The sequence below is a fragment of the Anser cygnoides genome, chromosome 5, assembly GCF_040182565.1.
Source record: "Anser cygnoides isolate HZ-2024a breed goose chromosome 5, Taihu_goose_T2T_genome, whole genome shotgun sequence".
Taxonomy (NCBI): domain Eukaryota; kingdom Metazoa; phylum Chordata; class Aves; order Anseriformes; family Anatidae; genus Anser; species Anser cygnoides.
In genome coordinates this window covers 61,329,482-61,350,745 of record NC_089877.1, presented here as the reverse complement: position 1 = coordinate 61,350,745, position 21,264 = coordinate 61,329,482, and the positions used below count along the sequence as shown (strand labels likewise).

Genomic DNA, 21,264 nt, shown 5'->3' with positions numbered 1-21,264 from the left:
CGAAATGGTAAGCAACACAACAGGTAACACTAAGGAATGTGCTATATAACTCAGTTCAGAAAACAGGCACAGCAGACTTGAGATCTCAAAACTCAGCATTACGGTTAGCAACTATTAAACTGATGTAACGCTTATAAGAATTTTCGTTTAACACACTCTGGTCAGATCTGTCTTTATCTCAACCCTTCGGGCCCCACGTTGGGCGCCAAAAGGACTGTTGTGGTTTAACCCGGACAGCAACCAAGCACCACAGAGCCGTTCGCTCACCCTCCCTCTCTGGGATGGGGGAGAGAGTCAGGAAAATGAAGCCTGTGGGTTGAGATAGAGACAGTTTATTAGGACGGAAAATAAATGCAAATAATAATAGTAATGATAACAGTACTACTACTAATAATGTGTACGAAACAAGTGATGCACAAAGCAATTGCTCACCACCTGCTGACCAATGCCCAGCCTATCCCCGAGCAGCCAGTCCCACCACCCCAGCCAGCCCCCCCATATAAATTGTTCAGCATGATATCAGATGGTATGAAATACCCCTTTGGCCAGTTTGGGTCAGCTGTTCTGGGTCTGCAGAACACAGGCAGTTCTTCCATGACATGCAAATGAAACAGTGTCCCCATCACGTACTCTAGGATACTGGAAATCGTAAGTGAAAACTGAAATCAGGTGCTCTCCCTGCATCTTCTATACCAGCATTTTGCCTTCCGTACCCATCCTTTCTTTCACAAATGCTTGTTTTGCTGCAAAATGGCTATAATCACACTACATTTTGCCATGTGCTGGAGCATTACCTGGGCCCTCGCAACCCCCAGAAAAGCAGCCGTATCTCCTATCAGGTACACTGCTGCTTTCCTCAGGGCTGCTGTGGCCTCTGGGGTCTGTCAGGACTGTCCCGGCCCCCCTCAGGGCCACTGGGGCCTGTTAGGAACAATCCTGTCCACCTCAGGGCCCTTGGTGCCTGTCAGGAATGTCCCTGCTCCCCTCAGAGCCGCTGCAGCAGTCTGGCCTGCGCCATCGGTGCAGTGAGTGTAGCAGCAGGGGGAAGGCTGGGCAGGCCAGGGCTGGGGCACAAAAGCTGGCCCCCCGAGGGCTTGCAAAGCCTGCAGCGAGGGCCCAGCTGCTCAGGGCAGGGCTCGCAGCTGTTGCCACTGGCGCTGGCCACAGTCCCTGCTGCCAGGGACACTTGCTGCCACCATCCCCTTGGAAGTGTGGCACGAGATGGATTTTCTGCTTCGGCTGGATGATATCATTCGGTACCTGCGCTGCTGTATGGAAGAGAAATGCCTCAACCACTTCTTTGGCAACGAGATGTGATTGTCCTGCCACCAGCCTTCCAATTTTCTGGCCCAGTCAACCTCTTCCAGCACCTGAAGCGGAATCCATATGCCAAAGCTGAGGCACTGCAGAAGTTCGAGGTGGTGCGAGATCGGCTCAAAAGACTGCTGATCTACGGACATGAAAGAGACCGTCGTGCACAGCGAGAGCGCTCTGCTGACGGCAGATGATGAACTGCTAGCACTCTGTGGGGAGCCGGACCTCATGCGGCTCCAGAGGCTGCTTCATGGACGCTTGACGCAGAGACTCCTGATACCAACTGGGCTTGGTTCTTGGACTGTCCATTTCATTGGGAGCTTTGGCCTCTGCAAAGATTCCAATAAATGTCTTGCTTGAACAAACACTTTGTCTGTGAGTGTCCTCTTTGAGCCACTAGGGCCTGTCAGGAATGTTCCTGCTCCATTCAGAGCCGTTGGGGCCTGTCAGGAACGTTCCTGCTCCCTTTAGGGCCATTGGGGCCTGTCAGGAACGTTCCTGCTCCCTTTAGGGCCGTTGGGGCCTGTCAGGAACATTCCTGCTCCCTTTAGGGCCGTTGGGGCCTGTCAGGAACGTTCCTGCTCCCTTTAGGGCCATTGGGGCCTGTCAGGAACGTTCCTGCTCCCTTTAGGGCCGTTGGGACCTGTCAGGAACGTTCCTGCTCCCTTTAGGGCCGTTGGGGCCTGTCAGGAACTTTCCTGCACCACTCAGGGCTGTTGGGGCTGTTGCTCCCCCCGTCCCTCTGTTGGGACTGCTACTCCCCCTGTCAGGGCTGCTCCCCCAGCCCCTCTCCACCACTGGCATCCCCCAGTGTCACTGCCTGGCCCTGAACGGCGGTGCCTCAGCTCTTGCCAGGGATTTTTCAAGATCAATCTGTGTTAACCAAGCAACTGAAAGAGCTGGAGGTCTGGATGAGAGACAAGAACTGGCACTGGCCAGATTCATGAAGACAATAATGCAATCTGCACAGCCCTCTGCACCCCAACAATTAGCACCATGAATTTAGACTTTGCCAGTAATCCGCTTCAAAGCACGTTCAGTACAGCAGTAGGCTTACACTCCAAGGGGTTCCAGGCAACCTGGCCATTTCTCGTCAGTGTCCACCAGGGCCGTGACTTGGACATGCATCATAGAGGACCTGGTGGGAGAACTCCTGTGTGTCTTCTGATTGCTCTTGTTGATTACTTTCTTTCTGCTGCTGCAGCCAGCTATCAGGGTGGGCAGTGGTTTTCAAGGCTGGAGACCCCTCGAGGATGATGCTGCCCACCACCTGCTTGTGTCCTTGAAGCCTCCTGCTGGCCAGTCCTTCCACCTGGAGCTGGACACTGCAGGGAAGATGCCCACAAGGATCTTCTTGTGGAACTGCGGAGCAGCTTGTGGGAGAGGTGCTGTGCTTCCTGCACTACTCTGAGGATGAGCTCCAGCTAATGGATGCCTTCAATAGAACCATCCTCATTTAGGTGGTTTGGGCTGTAGCAAGGTGACTCAAACATCTTCCTGAGCAGCCAGAAGGCAGAGGCCAGCTTTACCCCCAGCACGAGCTGGCCACAGAGCTGCAGTGTGGCAGAGATGAAGTTCTTCAGGCATGTGGTCAGGCATCCCTGACATGACAGCTTCTCCATCAGATGTCTGCAACTTGTCACCCATATCGTGGTGGTCACAGGTATTTCTACATATGCCTTCAAGACTCCTGTCATGTACCTCCTACCACTGTCTAGCTAGTACAGGAGACTGGATGATATCCTGCAGTACCTGTGCTGTTGTATGGAGGATAAATACCTCAACCACTTCCTCTTAGGAAAAGAGACTTTGCCTGAGGAGAAGTTTGGGTGCAGCAAGGTGACTCAGACGTCTTCCTGTGCATTTGGTAAGTCAAGGCTGACTTTACTGGCTTTTTTTTTTCTTTTTCTTTTTTTTTTTTCTCTCTGATAGGACTGTAGTTTTCAAGGAGCATTTGGTCATCTCACGATATTATATTCAACCTTCACAAATTCTTAGGATTTTCAGCTGTATCTTTTGTTTGGGTTGTGTTTAGAATGAGGTGTATCACCTCACTGCCGAGGCGATCGGCTCCGGGGCAGACGCGTTCTGCAGCGGAGCGGGGGATCGGGACAGGCAGGGCTTTTTTTCCGACATCGAGGCCGGTCGAGGGAGCCGCCAGGACTCGGCAACCCCCGCGAGGGAGGCTGACGAGACGTAGGCGGAGCCAGCAGCGCCCCCTCCCCGGCCGTTCAAAAGCGGCCCCTTGGGAGCGCGGCGAAAAGGGCGGGCAAACAGGGCGCGGCGCGTCAGAAGGGTGGGCGCGGCAGTGCGCGCAGGCAGGGCGAGCAGGGAGGGCAGGGAGGGCGGAGTTTCCCCCCCCCCCGCCCATAAGAACAACATCTTTAACGGCTGTCGACCGCTAGCTAGGCTGCGATGGTCTTCACCAGGCAGAGCGCTCTCTCTAGACAGTCTGTGGCCACCCAGACTGACCGCCTGCTCAACAATGCGGCAGTTCAGGTCTCTGGGTGCAGGGAGTGTCTGAGCCTGTTGCTGCCATCTGAGGGAGGCAGAGGGACTGTGTGTGTGAGGTGCGAGCAGGTGGATGACCTGGGCCGCCTGGTGGCAGAACTCAAAGAGGAGGTGGAGAGGTTGAGGGCTATCAGGGAGTGTGAGCGGGAGATAGACTGGTGGAGTGACTCCCTGCAGGGCGTGAAGGAGAGGTACCGGGGTGAGACACCCCAAATGGGTATGGACCCCCTGCCCTGTCGCTGTTGGGCAGAGGGAGGCGACCTAGAAGTTGAGGAGGGATGGAGACAGGTCCCTGCTCAACCTTTCAGGCAACGCCCCCCCCCTACCGGCCCCACCTTCCCAGGTGCCCTTACACAACAGATTTGAGGCCCTGGAGCTTGAGAGACCAGTGGGTGAGGACGAGGTAGAAAGCCTACCCAGGAGGATGCCTAGGGCGAGGAAGCCAACTCCACGCCTCAAGACTGCCTCCACCAAGAAAGACAGAAGGGTGATCGTAGTAGGCGACTCCCTTCTCAGGGGAACAGAGGGCCCTGTTTGTTGACCTGACCCTACCCGTAGGGAAGTCTGCTGCCTCCCTGGGGCCAGGGTCAGGGATGTTGCCAAGAAGCTTCCCAACCTGGTTCGCCCCTCTGACTACTATCCTCTTTTGATAGTCCAGGCTGGCAGTGATGATCTTGAAGAGGGAAGCCTGAAGGCTATCAAACGGGACTTTAGGGGACTGGGACGGTTAGTGGATGGAGCGGGAGTACAGGTGGTGTTTTCATCTATCCCTGCAGTAGCAGGGAGGGGTACTGAGAGGACACGGAAAGCCCACCTGATTAACACGTGGCTCAGAGGCTGGTGCCAACACAGAAATTTTGGGTTTTTTGACCATGGGGCGCTTTACTCGGCACCCGGCCTGATGGCCGCAGATGGGTCCCTATCTCTAAGGGGAAAGCGGATCCTAGCCCAGGAGCTAGCAGGGCTCGTTGAGAGGGCTTTAAACTAGGAAAGAAGGGGGATAGGGCTGAAAGAAGGCTTGTTGGAGCTGTGCCAGGGGGAACAATGGCAAAGCCGGGGAAGAAGGCAATGGCCCGACTGAAGTGCATCTACACTAATGCACGCAGCATGGGTAACAAACAAGAGGAGCTGGAAGCCATCGTGCAGCGGGAAGGCTATGACTTGGTTGCCATCACGGAAACGTGGTGGGACCACTCTCATGACTGGAGTGCTGCAATGTCTGGCTATAGGCTCTTCAGAAGGGACAGGCAGCACAGAAGGGGTGGTGGTGTGGCTGTCTATATTAGAGAGTGTTTAGATGTTGAGGAACTTGAGGCTGGGAATGATAAGGTTGAGTCCCTATGGGTTAGGATCAGAGGGAAGGCCAACAAGGCAAGCATCCTGGTGGGGGTCTGTTATAGACCGCCTAACCAGGATGAGGAGACTGATGAGGAGTTCTACAGGCAGCTGGCAGAAGCCGCAAAATCGTCAGCGCTTGTTCTCATGGGGGACTTCAACTTCCCAGACATATCCTGGAAGCACAACACAGCCCAGAGAAAGCAGTCTAGGACGTTTCTGGAGAGCGTGGAAGATAGCTTCCTGACGCAGCTGGTTAGAGAGCCTACCAGGGGAGGTGCCACGCTAGACCTTCTGTTCACAAACAGTGACGGACTGGTGGGAGATGTGGTGGTCGAGAGCTGTCTTGGGCAGAGTGACCACGAAATGGTTCAGTTCTCTATTCTTGGCAAAGTCAGGAAGGGGACCAGTAAAACCGCTGTCTTGGACTTCCGGAGGGCTAACTTTGAGCTGTTCAGGACATTGGTTGGCAGAGTCCCTTGGGAGGAGGTTCTGAAGGGCAAAGGAGCCCAGGAAGGCTGGGCACTCCTCAATAAGGAAATGTTAATGGCTCAGGAGTGGTCTGTCCCCACGTGCCCAAAGACGAGCCGACGCGGAACTAGACTGGCCTGGCTGAGCAGAGAGTTGTGGCTCGAGCTTAGGAGAAAAAGGAGGGTTTATAATCTTTGGAAAAGAGGGTGGGCTACTCAGGAGGACTATAAGGATGTTGCGAGGCTGTGCAGGGACAAAATTAGAAAGGCCAAAGCTCATCTGGAGCTCAATCTGGCTACTGCCATTAAAGATAACAAAAAACGTTTTTACAAATACGTCAAGGCAAAAAGGAGGACTAAGGAGAATCTCCATCCTTTACTGGATGCAGGGGGAAACTTAGTTACAAAAGATGAGGAAAAGGCTGAGGTGCTCAATGCCTTCTTTGCCTCAGTCTTTAGCGGCAAGACCGGTTGTTCTCTGGATACCTGGTACCCTGAGCTGGTGGAAGGGGATGGGGAGCAGGATGTGGCCCTCGCTATCCATGAGGAAATGGTTGGCGACCTGCTACAACACTTGGATGTACGCAAGTCGATGGGGCCAGATGGGATCCACCCGAGGGTACTGAGTGAACTGGCGGAGGAGCTGGCCAAGCCGCTTTCCATTATTTATCGGCAGTCCTGGCTATCAGGGGAGGTCCCAGTCGACTGGCGGCTAGCAAACATGACGCCCATCTACAAGAAGGGTCGGAGGGTAGACCCGGAGAACTATAGGCCTGTTAGCTTGACCTCAGTACCAGGGAAGCTCATGGAGCAGATTATCTTGAGGGTCATCACGCGGCACTTGCAGGGCAACCAGGCGATCAGGCCCAGTCAGCATGGGTTTATGAAAGGTAGGTCCTGCTTGACGAACCTGATCTCCTTCTATGACCAAGTGACGCGCTTGGTGGATGAGGGGAAGGCTGTGGATGTGATCTACCTTGACTTCAGTAAGGCTTTTGACACTGTTTCCCATAACATTCTCCTCAAGAAACTGGCTGCTCGTGGCTTGGACTGGCATACGCTTTGTTGGGTTAAAAATTGGCTGGATGGCCGGGCCCAAAGAGTTGTGGTGAATGGAGCCAAATCCAGTTGGAGGCCGGTTACTAGTGGAGTCCCCCAGGGCTCAGTGCTGGGGCCGGTCTTCTTTAATATCTTTATCGATGACCTGGATGAGGGGATCGAATGCACCCTCAGTAAGTTTGCAGATGACCCCAAGTTAGGTGCGTGTGTCGATCTGCTCGAGGGAAGGAAGGCTCTGCAGGAGGATCTGGATAGGCTGGAGCGATGGGCTGAGGTCAACTGCATGAAGTTCAACAAGGCCAAGTGCCGGGTCCTGCATCTGGGGCGTAACAACCCCAAGCAGCGCTACAGGCTGGGAGATGAGTGGTTGGAAAGCTGCCTGGCCGAGAAGGACCTGGGAGTACTGGTTGATAGGCAGCTGAATATGAGCCAGCAGTGTGCTCAGGTGGCCAAGAAGGCCAACAGCATCCTGGCTTGCATAAGAAGCAGTGTGGCCAGCAGGTCTAGGGAGGTGACTGTCCCCCTGTACTCGGCTCTGGTGAGGCCGCACCTCGAGTACTGTGTTCAGTTTTGGGCCCCTCGCTACAAGAAGGACATGGAGGTGCTTGAGAGAGTCCAGAGAAGGGCAACGAAGCTGGTGAGAGGTCTGGAGAACAAGTCTTACGAGGAGCGGCTGAAGGAGCTGGGGTTGTTTAGCCTGGAGAAGAGGAGGCTCAGGGGAGACCTCATCGCTCTCTATAGGTACCTTAAAGGAGGCTGTAGAGAGGTGGGGGTTGGTCTATTCTCCCACGTGCCTGGTGACAGGACGAGGGGGAATGGGCTAAAGTTGCGCCAGGGGAGGTTTAGGTTGGATGTTAGGAAGAACTTCTTTACTGAAAGGGTTGTTAGGCATTGGAATGGACTGCCCAGGGAGGTGGTTGAGTCGCCATCCCTGGAGGTCTTTAAAAGACGTTTAGATGTAGCCCTTAGTGATATGGTTTAGTGTAGGACTTAGTGTTAGGACGAAGGTTGGACTAGATGATCTTGGAGGTCTCTTCCAACCTAGACGATTCTGTGATTCTGTACTTCATGTGGGTTCAGGTGTGGAAGGAAGAGACCACTCTGCTGCCAAGTGGCCAGACATATAACCCACAGAGGGTGTCTCAGGAAAATCCAGCCACATGGCGTCAGATCCCACAAACTCTGCTGCAAACCCTGCCTATGATCCAGTTGTAAGAGCGACAATCCCAGTCATCTCCTGCTGGCTTTCACAGTTGGTATAAATTTTTCTTGGTATTTTGGGAGAGGGATGTTGATGGATATAAAGGAAAACAACAATTTCCCCTGGTAGGTATGGGACATTTTCACGTCTTTCCTACTTTGCTGGCCTTAGCCACCTGTACTTGTCACAGGGTGCTTGCATCACACTGACTGGGGTGAGGTACACTCCCGGGGTCCCAGCCCTCCAAAAATTTCAAATAATTTTCATTGCGCTCAAGGAGCTGACTCATCTCTCAGCATTGGCGTGGACAACTCGTTCTTCCTCTGGGTCTGCCATCTGGATCTCTCGTCTCGTAACACTGCCTTGCCCACCAGAGGGCAGAAACAGGGCTGACATGGCTGGCCATCAGCCCTCCATAACGATGCTGGTCTCTGCTAGGGCACCCAGCTCACCCCACGCAGAGATGCCTGAGCAATACCAGAAGTGTAGCCCAGGAATCATGTCTCACCTGATTCCTTTCCTGCCCAGCTGGGGAAGACTGGCCCTGTATTTGTAGGGCTTTACCTTTAACTGAGCAGCCAGAATTTGCGCTTAACCACCAGGGCAATAGTTCAGTCAAACACAGATCTTGTTTCACAACGTCAAGTAGGGTTAATACATTACAAGGCTCATTGACTTGATGACATTGATGGAGGGAAGGGAACAGCAGCCCATCTCGTTGCTTGATAGACAAGGAGGAAAATCCCGCTCTCTGGGACAGACAGCATGTGAAAATCTCTGTGGTCTCTGCTCTTGTCGTTCCCTTCAGTATATGTATTGTCATGCACTTCAATACCGTGCCATATGCTGCTTTCAGGTTAGAAGCCTTGCAGTGAACTAGCCTCTAGCTGGAGCCAGAGATTTGTGTATTCCACTGTGGTCCTGAAGCAGTCTAACAAGTGAATGGCTAAAGATGCTCATGCCCCTTTCAAAGCATCAGTCTTCCATGGCCTGTACTTGGTCCCTAGGCTTGTTAAAAAACACGAGCCCATGGTAGTGGAGAGGAGGGGAAACAGACGTTTCCAAATGTTTGAATATGTGCTACCCCAAATCACACCTACTGTGGGACAAAGGACAGTAATTACCCATAAACAACTGTCTTGAGTTTCTTTCCTTCTCTCCAGCAGCTGTTTCTTTTGTATGGTTACCCCTTCTCTTGTGTTGCTGATGCAAAATGCAAGAAAACGAGTAGAGCCATCAATCAGGCTACGAGTTAGGTCACTGCAAAGATTAGGGGTTAATCCATTAATCCCTTGCAAAGGGCAGGGCAGAGTGAAACATGCTTGTGACAAGAAAGACCTGACTGCCCCAGCACAGGGAAGGAGTAGAGCATGCATATGTGCTACCAAGGACTTTGGGTCATCCCTCAGTCAGTGCCCCTGGAGGCATGAATGGCAGGTCCCGAGGACAAACTTGAACCAGATCAATGCCTCCAGAGTTTGGCAAAGTGACAGAGATGAATCCTGGCCTGAATGTAGCCACTGTGGCCCAAAGCTCTCTCTGTGCAAAGCAGGATATGGAAACGCTCCTCACTGTGATAGACTGAGCTGTCCACAGTATCTGCAGCCTGTGGGCACTAGCCATCCCCCCAGGATTAAGTTCTGGCCAAAGCATCACCCCAAAGGTGAATGTGTCCTCATATTTGTGCAGGATACTATTGAAACCAATGGCTGATGACACTGAAGCTTTCCCAGTGAGTTTGGCAAACTCTGTGTGAGAGCTAGACACATGATAGGGAGCAGGTTTTGTAGAGTCATTTCATAAAGCCCTTAGTAGGAACTTCACTGATGCTAGAATTAAGGAAACTCCTTTTCCATGCGCTCTCCTCATCTTGATTTCTACCCTTGCTCTCTGGATGGGAGAATAGGCTTTGGTGGGTGTCAGAGATAGTGGGAAAGTCTCATGCTAGGGAGTGGTGAGTGGGTTTATTTTTGCCAGAGCCAGGCCTTTCTCCAGAAAATGCTGTGATCCCTGTAGTACCTATCCACATGCATCGCCTGCTCTGAGTTAAGAGTTAAAAGCTGCAAGAGATGTTTGGCCAGCTCAAGTCAGATCACAGAAAACGCAGATCTAAAAACAGGGTGAGCGATTGAATGGATAAAGTCACATAGAGCTCTCCTAGCCACATCAATCGCAGCCTGTGTTTGCCAAGCAGATTAAAACAACATGTACACAAAACACTGGTAGGGAATGGTGGAAAACTTGCTATTCCCAAACACCATGCTTCCTGGAATCATGCATGTTCTTTGTAACAATTAATGGAAGCTGCTGTGCAAGTGTTATGACTCTGCATTGTTTAGATGTTGTTTATTATGCAATAGGATTGTTACAATAGCAATATTATATATTAATATGCATTATTGAAATTATTACAATATTATTTCAATATTGTTTATGCAGGTCAAGGCTTCAACAAGCTGGCCATGGGAGCAGAGGAAGACAGAGACAGCCCTGGCATGAAGGGGACTTGAATGTCTGAAGTCCCTTTTGATTTCCACCCTGCCGCCCCATTGCAGCCTTCCGAATTGTTGGCAGGATGAACTTGGGGCAGGATATAGCCCAGATGCTGGCAGCTGTGAGTTGACTGCAGCCATACAGATGAGTCTTCCAGGTAGGACCAGACATGTCCTTGGCATTGGTGCTGGCAGCTAACACATGGGCAGTATGCCACAGCTCGGTTACCCTATTGCACCACCCTGCCTGCTTTCAGGGTAAAGCCGTGGGGTTCAGCTGCTCTCCCAGCCCCTGAGCACAAGTCTGAGGAGAGAGAATGGGTGTTACCCATAAGAACCCTCAAAATCACACACCAAAACAGAGGAAAGAGATGGGAAGAGGCACCTTTTTGAGACTGATCTAGGCAGAGACTGGGAGAGGAAAAGTCAAATCCAAGTTACTGTCAAAACAATAATAAATGGTTGTAATTTCTGAGATTTATGGCCATGAGAAGGTGTTGCACATTTCTGATGGCCTCTTCCTTGCACGCCGTGCTTCCTCGCCTGGCTCAGAGCTCTGTGAAGGTAGGGGAGGAATTAACCTGTGTCCTCCCTGGCAGACAGGCAGGAGGCTGAAGCATCCTGGAGACTCCCTGGGGAAAGAATGCTGGACCCGCAGCAGCACAGGTAATGTGTATTCAGGCCCTGCTTTGCAACGGGGGATTTGGCTTTCTCTGTAATGAGGGCCTTTAGCTCCATAGTATGTATTTTGTGGAGTTGCTCATCCTGTCATTAGTGGTGTCTTCTCTTTAGCAGTGGAACAAACTAAACACTTGGGCCTGGAGGATGTTTTTTTTGGCTCTGTCCCTAATAAATAACGTCCCTGTCATCTCTGCCGCCTCCCCAGCTACAGATCTGAGATGGTCCTGCAGCACACGGTGCAAGCTGCTATTGCTCTGATGCGTCTGAATAATTGCAGTGGCTGATACAGAGGGCTGCTCTCTGCTGAGTGATTCCAGAGCTGTTCGTTGGTGCCTGAGTGTAAGAACTGGGTGAGGCTCTCTGGTTAGCTCAGCTGTTGGGCTTCTTGGATCACCTAGGTTAGGACCCATCCCCTATGTGACCCTCAGCTGGACGTGTTGAGGCCAAGGAGAGGACCTAGTGGGCAAATCAAAACAGCAGGGTGGGTGCGTGGATCTCATACAGTCACTTCTCACAGGCACTTAGGTTAATTTTGGCAGTGGGGCTCAGCATCTGCTGCCATTTGCAGTTGCTTCTGCTGGCACTGCTCTGTTCCATGCTCCCACTACCACAAATGAGAGAGCTGCCGTGTGTTTAGTTAGTCTCACGTCCATGCTGAGACACCAGGTGAGACAAAAGGCCTTTTGGGCACCCTGTGCTGTTAGCGTTTAGCTGATGAAAATCAGTCTGCCCCACATATGAGCCAAGCTTTGACTGGAAGGCTCCAGAGATACAAAGGCAGAAAGCTGAAACCTAAGCTGTACTGCCTTAGCAGCTCGTTGAGCTTGCCTGCCCTCTGTCGTCATTGTTCATACCAGTGTAAATCTGGCACACTTAAATTTAGGGTTTGCTGAATGCAAAGGCTAGGGAAGGGCTCTCACTTGTGCTGGCAGTTGGCAGACCCATGGAGGTGACAGAGCAAGCGGGGATTACTCAGGTGTAGGGACGTGTCTGCAAATCCCTTTATAAAAAAGCTAACCCCCAAACACCTCAATCTAATTCCTGGCTAGCCTAAGCTGGTACACCTCTGCTGGCTTCACAGGGTGGCTGCCAAGCTACACCAGCCGGGAATTTGCTCCTCTGATTGCCTCATGTTTCTCCATGTCTCAGAGGCACGAGTCTTTGTAGACTCATTGTTAATTCAGCTGTAGGTTGGACACAGACTATACAGTATATTCCACTAAACACCAAGTGCAGGATTGTGAGGTATTTAACTTTCAGTCAGACATAAATTATCTTTATTAAATCTGTGCTGTAGAAACACTAGTGCTTTTCTAACAAAATGTAATATTCATTCCCTAGACTCCACCCTCTAAATCAGGAGCTCCGGAGACCCAGTCCCAACTCTCCCGTTGCCTCCGTGCACAGAGGTTTTGGCTGAACAAACACACCACTCTTCTCCAAGGTGTCAAGATAGGAGCACCCTCTTCATTTTGGCTAAATAGTCACTGACAGACAGATCTTCAGCTCCCTCCTTGGCCCAAAACATCTGCATGTGTTTGTTTTGTGACTTTGAAGAGAATGTAACAGGGCTTGTTTTATTAACAGCTGATGGACACTTCAAAGCAAAAATGATGTTGAGAAATTAATCATTCTACACCTCCAAAGTGAGATTTATGGCTCCAAAACTAATACAGAAATGAACCAAAAGCTAAATGCACGAATCATTCTTTTAAAATAAAGTCAAGTCTTCAATGTGTGGAGTCTTTAGTATGTGTGCTGGTAAAAGTCTTCATATGTGTGCTGCTAAAATGAATTGGAAGGCCACCTAATTTTCTTCCTTTATAGTTAAAATTATGTTAAAGAAACACTTTGGTCCTTAGCTTCTCAGTGGCCTAGGGAAAGTGTTTCACTTCAGCAGAAAAGGTCGTGTCTGATAATACTTTCCCAGATTACCAAAATGGTTTTTGTTTCCCACTCTTCCTTTTTTTTTTTGGGGGGGGGGGGGGGGGGGGGGTTGTCTAAAAATCCAAATGAACTTCCTTTGAGGAAATGCTTACTTTCTGTATTTACCAGGGGAAAGAAGGCCATTGTCTCGGGAAAATGGGAATGTGAATGCACGGACAGGGCATTAACATTTGCTGAGTTGGGTTACAAGTGGGATGGAGTTTCACCTAGGGGATTACATTCATAGACTCCATGTGGAAATTTTTTCACAGTTCCTCCCAGTGCACAATTTGCCTATAGGAAAATGTGGCCAGCTCCAGATGCAGCTTCAAGGGTGCTTTTTTAAAGAACTGTTGCTGCCAGTTGGTGCTCCAGGAGCTGCCCCCTGTCTACAAGAGGGACTCTGCCTGCTCCTGCACCCACAGCCTCCATGACCACATGCTGGTGGCAAGCAGAGCCTGATTCACAGGTAGGGCTGTGGCCGGAGAGGCCCCCACAGGAACTTTGCTGTGTTTTATCAGCCCATCTGCTTGCTGCTGGGCCTGGCTGAGCAGGGACGCTGATTTCCCAGTGCTGTGCCATGAAGCCTATGTTGTCCTCAGTCCCTTTCAACTCTTTTGGGTCATCGTCATGGTGTTGTAACTCTGTTTTTACTGATGAATACGTTATATTATTTCCTGAAACTATATAGTACCAAAATTCTCACTATGCAGAACAGTTTTGTCTTTGCTAAGTTATTTGTATACAAGATACGTTTTCCCCTAAGGGCTGGAAAGGCTCAGTTTCTCATACTAAATCATTGTCTAATGCACTAAAGTGTCTTCGAACACTTTTATTTTCTGTTCTCCGTGGCTTTATTTTCAAAAGCACAAAATCTCCGACTAGAAATAAACGACAACTTCGCAGTGCAGGGATACAGCATGTGCACAAAAAAGTTACAGTGATATGAAAGGGAAATTCGAACGTCAACATCAAATCCTTAGACACCTTTGAAAGGGCTTCCTGTTTTTCCAATCCTTAAGGGCCAGGCGGTTAGTTCATGCAGAGCTTGCTGAGAGCTTGCTTGCACGAGTAGGGCGGCTTGTGGCAGGGATGGCATGTCTGCAAGCTGAGAGCAGGCTTCTTGCTCCAAATCACATGCCAGAAACACGCAAGAGCTTCAAACACATGCCAGCTTCCAGAAGATGGGGCTGCCCTTCTTCTCAGCATCCCGCTGCCTGTGTCAGTGGATGTTTGCAGTGCAGAGGACTTGGGTACAGCCCTCGTTTTTCATGTGATAGTCCTTCCCCGGGCTGCAGAGAAGCGTGCTGTGTTTGCATGTGTTGCTGCTTTGGAGCTGGGCTGAGTGAAGATGGTGGTGTCAGCCCAAAGAGAGATTAAGTGATTGTTGAGGAATTTCTTTATCACCGTTCTGTGTAAATACAGATTAGAGAAAAAACATTTTTCTTACAGCTGCAAGTTGCTTGTGCAAACGTGAAGGAACACAGTGCCGGGCAGTATTACACAGCCAGCTCTGAGCATTGCTGCCAAGCAGGAGGTATACTCCTAGTAGCACCCAGGCAAATGAGAACAGCACGTCCTGCCGTGCTTGCAGCTATCTCCTCCATCAGCAATGCCTCGTGGGCCAGCTGGGTACAGTACCTGTGTGGCTGGGTTTGTGTTGGTCCCAGCTGGGCTTCAGCCCAGCAATGATGAGCTCCTTGCAGGGCAGGATTTGTCCCCTAGGTGAAGGTCTCTGCAAGCAGTGGAGTTGGGGGACATCTCTGGTATATAGAATCACAGAACCTTTTGGATTGGAAGGGATCTTAAAGATCATCTAATTCCAACCCCCCTGTCATGGACAGGGACACTTTCCACTCGATCAGGTTGCTCAAAGCCCCATCCAACCTGTCCTTAAACACTACCAGGAATGGGGCATCCGCAGCTTCTCTGGGCAATGTGTTCCAGTGATTCACCACCCTCAGAGCAAAGAATTTGTTCCTAATATCTGATCTAAATCTACCCCTTTCTTTTTTTTACAGTCCCCTGGTACTTTACCAAGCAGATCCCTGAAGAGGCCAAAGTCTGCTCTCCCAAAGTCCATGCTAGCAAGCTTGTTGTTCTCCCTCATCGCTGCCCTCACAATCCTAAATTGCACCATTTCATGGTCACTGCAGACAAGGCTGCCCTTGAGTTTCATGTTCCCCACCAGCCCCTCCTTGTTGGTGAGAAGGAAGTTCAGCATAGCACCTATCCTTGTTGGCTCTTTTAACACTTGGAAAACAAAGTTATCATTAATGCATTCCAGGAACCTCCTGGATTGCCTATGCCCTGTCCCTCCAACAGATATCAGGGGTGGTTGAAGTCCCCGTGAGGACCAGGGCTTGTGAATATGAGGCTGCTTTGATCTATCTATAGAAGGCCTCCTCTGCTTGGTCTTCCTGATCATATTGAAGCTTCCCTGGCTCAGGAAACCCCTCTGTATGTGATCCCCTTCTCCATTGCAGAGTGCGCCCACCAGTCAAGAGAAGGGATTGTCCTGCTCTGCTCTGTGCTGGTGCAGCACCTCCAGCACTGTGTGCAGTTTGGGGCATCACAGTATAAGGAGGACATAAACTATTAGAGAGTATCCAAAGGAGGGCTACAAAGATGGGGAAGGGTCTGGAGGACAAGACGTATGAGGAGCGGCTGAGGTCCCTTGGTTTGTTCAGCCCAGAGCAGAGCAGGCTGAGGGGAGGCCTCATGGCGGCCTGCAGCTCCCTCACGAGGGGAGCGGAGGGGCAGGCGCTGAGCTCTGCTCTCTGGGGACAGCGACAGGACCCGAGGGAACGGCATGGAGCTGGGACAGGGGAGGGTCAGGCTGGGGGTTAGGGAAAGGTTCTGCACCCAGAGGGTGGTCGGGCACTGGGACAGGCTCCCCAGGGCAGTGGTCACGGCACCGGGCCTGCTGGAGTTCAAGAAGCGTTTGGACATCACTCTCAGACATAGGGTTTTATTTTTTGGGTGGTCCAGGGGTTGGACTTGATGATCCTTGTGGGACCCTTCCAACTCAGGATATTCTGTGATTCTATGATACCATATATGAAGTGATGGTTCTGATTACGTGATAAATTGCCCTTATTTGAGGAGATGGCTAATTCTGTGCACCAGGCCTTGAATTCTGATCAGAAGAGGTGAGCTGTGCGTGATATAGGAGTGTATACACTGTAACTTCCTATATTCCAATAGCTGCCTTCTTCCTCACAAGCAGGCCTTGAGAAGCATACAGTGCAGAGTAAAAATAAAATAGTATTCAACTCTGGTAATGCAAAACTACTCCAACCCCAGAGGAGAGAACAGTAACATTTTCCAGGGGTTGAGGTGCAGGCATTGGACAGAGCAGGTCCTGTTACGTGCTTGGATGGCACCCAGCCCACGTCCCATCACTGTTTACTCTGTAAATATTGATTTCCCGATGGGAACAACTGTTGTACAGTACTGCCAGAGTTAAAGAACTGCTCTGACAAAAACCGCACGCGCGCCTCACTTCTGCAGCATTCCTGAGACAAGGCTGTATTTTTATCATCTGCAAAACCAGCTGCATCTGCTGTGCCGAGCTATAACTGGAATCCTGACTCCCTCATTACGACCTCTGTCAGAGGAGTGAGCCAGCTTCCATGGGGTATAATTTAAGCTCTACCCAGTGCTATGGCTTTCCCGACAAAAAGATAACACCCTGGTGCATGGGGCTGGATGACAGACTAGCCCAGCTCTGCTGCTGCAAGATGACCTGTCGCATGCATACCTTAATCTTTCCTAAAAGTCACTCCAGACTGTGGACATCCAGTTTGCTGCTACAGATGAACCCTGTTAAAAAGCCTCTTCCTGCACACAGGCTGTCCTACCCTTGACTACATGAATCATATGCTCCTTTTGTAGCATGTTTCTTTTAGGAAGATCATTTCCACACCCTCTGACTTCAGACGAAAAGAGCTGAAAACAGGGAAATAACAGCAATGCCAGGCTTCACTGGTCCAGTGGAGACTGCTAGCAAGAGAAAGGTTTCTCAGTTTCACTGCATCTGTTAACGGGATTCAATTAAGCTGCCAGAGATGATAAGCATTTAAAGGGACATCAACCATCACTCCTTGCTACCCATCAAAATCGTTGTGATCTCAGTGGTCATAAATCACTGTGGTTGTATTTGGGAAGCATTATGAACTGTATGTCCTCCCTCGGGGGCACCGTTGTACCTGGTAGACCAAGGTAACTGTCTTGATTGTTGGTACACAAGAAAGGAGCATTTGGGTGCATATCCATTATGTCTGTTTTCACTGAATTAATATATATATATATAATAATAAAGGTTCCTTCTAAAACAGATTGAAGTTTGCAAGCAGCAGGTTGGTCAAAAATCAAATTTTCCATTCCTAGGGAAAAAAAAAATCAGGTTGTCTAAACACTTGGTCTGAAACCAAATCTGATCAAAAGAGAATGTGTTCATATTTATCAAGGAACTCTATTTGTCACAAAAGTTCTGGGGAAAAAAAGAAAAAAAAAGTTTTATTGTTGTGTTAAGATAAGGAATAAGGACATGTCAGCAGAACTGGCACAGTCCCATCGGATGTATCTGTCTGCAGTAGCAGGCATTTCCCTCACAGCTGCCTTTCGGCAGGAAGTCCTTGACCAGCTGTAGGAGAAAGCAAGCTCCAGCCAATACCCAGTGCAATCGTTCAAGCCTGCTGCTCCACCATTTCATGTCATTGATGTCCACATTGCACAGAGCCCAGCCAGCTCCGCATGGGACCCAGGATGGCATCGCAAGCAGTGCTGGGCACATACAGACCAAAGGGGCATTTCCTTCCACCCAGGGCACTGAAGGATTTGAGAGAACAGGTGAATGATGCATAGAGATGGACAGACACAAGGACGCAGAAGAGGCTGCTCTCCACGAGGAGACGGCCTCACCACGGTCTTTGCAGCCACCCCTGCAGAGAGCATCTCTGTGGGCACGTCTCAGAGGGGTTGGTGAGATGCCAACAGGAGGTATGAGGGGCAGCACTGGAGAAAACATGAAGGTGGTGGGATGAAAGCGGAGCAAGATGGTGACCATTGATTGCATCCATACTAGGCTTGGAGAGCATCTGCTGGGTGGTGGAGATGAAGCAAGAAGCTCTGATGTACTGGAGAGAGGTGAGCCAGCAGGGAGGCGCAGAGTTGGGTGAAGCAGTGGGATGGGAAAGACTGTCTCTTTGTGCAGGGTTTGAAAAGATGGGGTTGTGCTGAGGAATGCACAGGCCCGGGTGGGGCTTTTCTACATGGCTGGATCAGCAAAGACATGCTGCGAGGAGGGAAGCAGGCTCCTTGAGCAGAGCTGGGGAAGTCTCGCCAAGGGCTAGCTGGTGTGGTGAGCCTCTGATCTCCTCAACATCCTCATGGTAGGGTTGCGCACCTCCTCTCGAATTTCTCAAATTGCCAGACAATTTCCAAACCTCTGTCTGGGGAGGCCGAGCTATGACCCACTCGCAGGTGCTTTCTTTTCTTTCCAATTGCAAATTGCTTCCTGAAATCAGGCTCCTTCGCTGCATATTGGCCAGCCAAAATAGTCACCCTGAGCTGATAGAGGCTCTGGAAAACATAGGTTCACGCTTGGCTCTTTCAGCACCCTCCAGCAGGCGAGGGAGGTGTTTCGTTCCCTGTGCTTCATTTCAACACGTTCAATATTGACCTTTTCTTTCCCTAATGAGGAGGGATTTGAGGAGACAGAGGGACTGGGAAGGAGGTTTGTTCCTCAAGCTTGCTTTGCGGGTCGAGCAGAAAGACTCGGGGCTTGGCAGGGTGATGGCTATTTGCTCCTTTGTCCCATTCAAGTGGCCAGTTTGGGGAACGTGGTGCTGCTCTTCCTCACTAGCACCTGAGCACTGAGAAACCGAGGGACCAACACACACACCGGGTCCTCTCGGGGGACGGTTCATTTTGACATCGGTTGAATCCAGAAGTGCAGAACTGGGAGGGTTTTGCTGCTTGCTGCGCTGCAGAAAGCAGTTTTGTCATGTATTCCTGCATCTGTAGCTGGACAGTTGCATTATAGGCTTCCACTTTTGCAGAAGGGGATGTTTCTGCTGCTGTGTGTGCAGGGAAAAGAGCCCAGATGTGTTCTGAAAGCACAAAACTCCAGTGAAGGAGCCAATGTGTGTTATTTATATATATATATATATAAAATCTTGTAATTTGTGGAAGCTTAATTTACAATTTGTGAAGTCTGACATTAACAGTGCTGTGTGTCCAGGAGTCTCAAACAGCAGTAAATGATTCCTCCAGCTTAATTTAGTACCAAAAATAAAAAAAAATTATCCGGCCCACACAAGCTCAGCCTAAAGAGCAATTCCCAGCGAGGAAGACGGGAAAGCCAGGGCACGCACCCAGTCCTGAGCCAGCGATTTCCAACCAGTCTCACCAGTTGTGCGTGCGGCAGCCGGAGCCCTGCGAGTGCAGGATCAGGGCTTTGCCCAGCCCCTGGCAGCTGCCGGCAGCCAGCGGCTCCGGGGCATGCGCAGCCTCCTCGCATCCTCCTGCAGCCCTGCTGCTGCTGGGAGGGATGAGTCAGGCTTAATGAAGGAGCACACCTTCATCTGGTGCAAGCCAGCTCTGTGTCATCTTGGTTTTACCACCACCAGAGATGCAGCCCGCCTTGAGGCCTCCCCAGTAATCTCCTTCTCTTATTTTGTAAACAGAAAATAAAAATAATTCGCTTGCAAGTCGCCAGCGGGTTGCCAACCTCCAGCTGTGACTTTGATGACTAACACGGCCTGCCGTACCCCAGCCATGCCAAAGTTCTCGTTTGGATAATTTTACATCTTCCTACGGGTTCTCCTTGAGGAAGATGAAGAGAAGGTGGTTTTTCGGAGGGAGCTGAGGTTCGTCTGGGGTTTGTTTTGAAACTACTTAGTCAACAGGGTGTAAAGGGTGTGCAAATCGTGTTAGGAGAGACTGCTGCACACCTGTCCGAAACCAGAAGTGGAAAGGGCTGGGCTAGAAATGGGCTCATCTGTTGTGGAGAGACTTTTTTTCCAAAGCTGGGGGCTTGGTTTAGAAAATCATTTAATTCAGTTCCACGCATACAAAGCAACACCCCTGAATTAAATATTTTTAAAATCTAAGCCAATTGCAGCCTGTTTTCAGCCCGAAGTCATGTGGGAGCGTTCGTATCAGAAGCAGCAGAAAAGAAAAGCGAAATGCAGAGCTGCATTTCTCATGTCCCTCAGATTCTTTGTTTCTCTTCCAAGCTGATTTACTGGGGATTTATTCAAACAAAAAAGGTCAGCTCTTCAGGAGGAACAGATACATCAGCCAAGATGATCCAACGCCATCTACTTTCGGCATTATTTCAGAGCAGCTTTCAGTGGGCACTGCTGAGTAGATCCTGGCTGAAGTTAAACGCAGCAAACCCACCCTGTGAGCTCAGGGTGCTCTTCACCTTGCACTGCTCCAGCTCACAGAAAGAGTATCTGTAATATTGAGGAAATTATGCCCTTTTCCTTGGCTGAGCTCATCCCGAGATCAAGCTGTAAATGTACATCCTACCGTGCAGAGCTTGTCTCTTGGCAGAAAGGGAGAGAGGAGACGGAGGAACAGCCCAGAGCCCACAGACAAAGGGAACACCAGGAGCCATTCTGCAGGCAGAGGCTGCTCTGCTCTTGGCCACGTTCACATGGATAAAGGAGACCAAGTAAGAGCCTGCAAAGCTGCGCAGTGATAAGAGAAAAATATTACAATGCTGTCCTGCAGGCTGGGCTGGGCCGTGATTATACGGCAGTTCATCCAGCACGGTTCCCCAGGGCCACGATGCAGTTAGTAACCCTTCACTTAGACTCCTAGCTTCTCTGCAGAGCCACAAGAGCAGCCGATAACACGCTGGCAGCCCCAGCCGTGGGCAGCCTTGTGCTGGGCTGCTTTTCATCTGGGAGGAGGCCAGGCAAGCAGCGCAGCACGGCGAGGGATGGCCATGTCCCTGCTCTGGTGCGGATCCACGCTTTGGTCCTGAGCAAGTCAGCTAGCTGCTGCCTCAGTCCCAGGAAGCATCAGGAGGACTTTGTGCTGCCAGGACATCAGCACCCAAGGAAGGCGAGTCCTGATGGCAAAGCCAGAGCAAAGCTGGCGGTGCTGGCCAGCTCTTGGGTGGCAGAGTCCAGGTGAGATATCAGCAAGTGGCCCCCAGGGCAGGAGAGGAATGAGATGCCCCTCCTGTGGTCACCAAGAGGTGCAGGCACATGTTTAATACCAGCCAGCTCATCCCTTCTGGGCTCACTAGAGCTTC

At 50.7% G+C, this 21,264-nt stretch overlaps 1 protein-coding gene across 1 annotated transcript in view; it reads left to right on the top strand.

Annotated features, from left to right (window-relative positions):
* Nucleotides 1–3,384: 3,384 nt before the first annotated feature.
* The window catches only part of JKAMP (JNK1/MAPK8 associated membrane protein), a 134,224-nt gene continuing 116,344 nt past the window's right edge, over nt 3,385–21,264 (top strand). The window contains exon 1 of the mRNA XM_066998496.1: nt 3,385–3,389. The gene's annotated coding sequence lies outside the window, so the exon portion shown is untranslated. The remainder of the gene's footprint in view (nt 3,390–21,264) is intronic.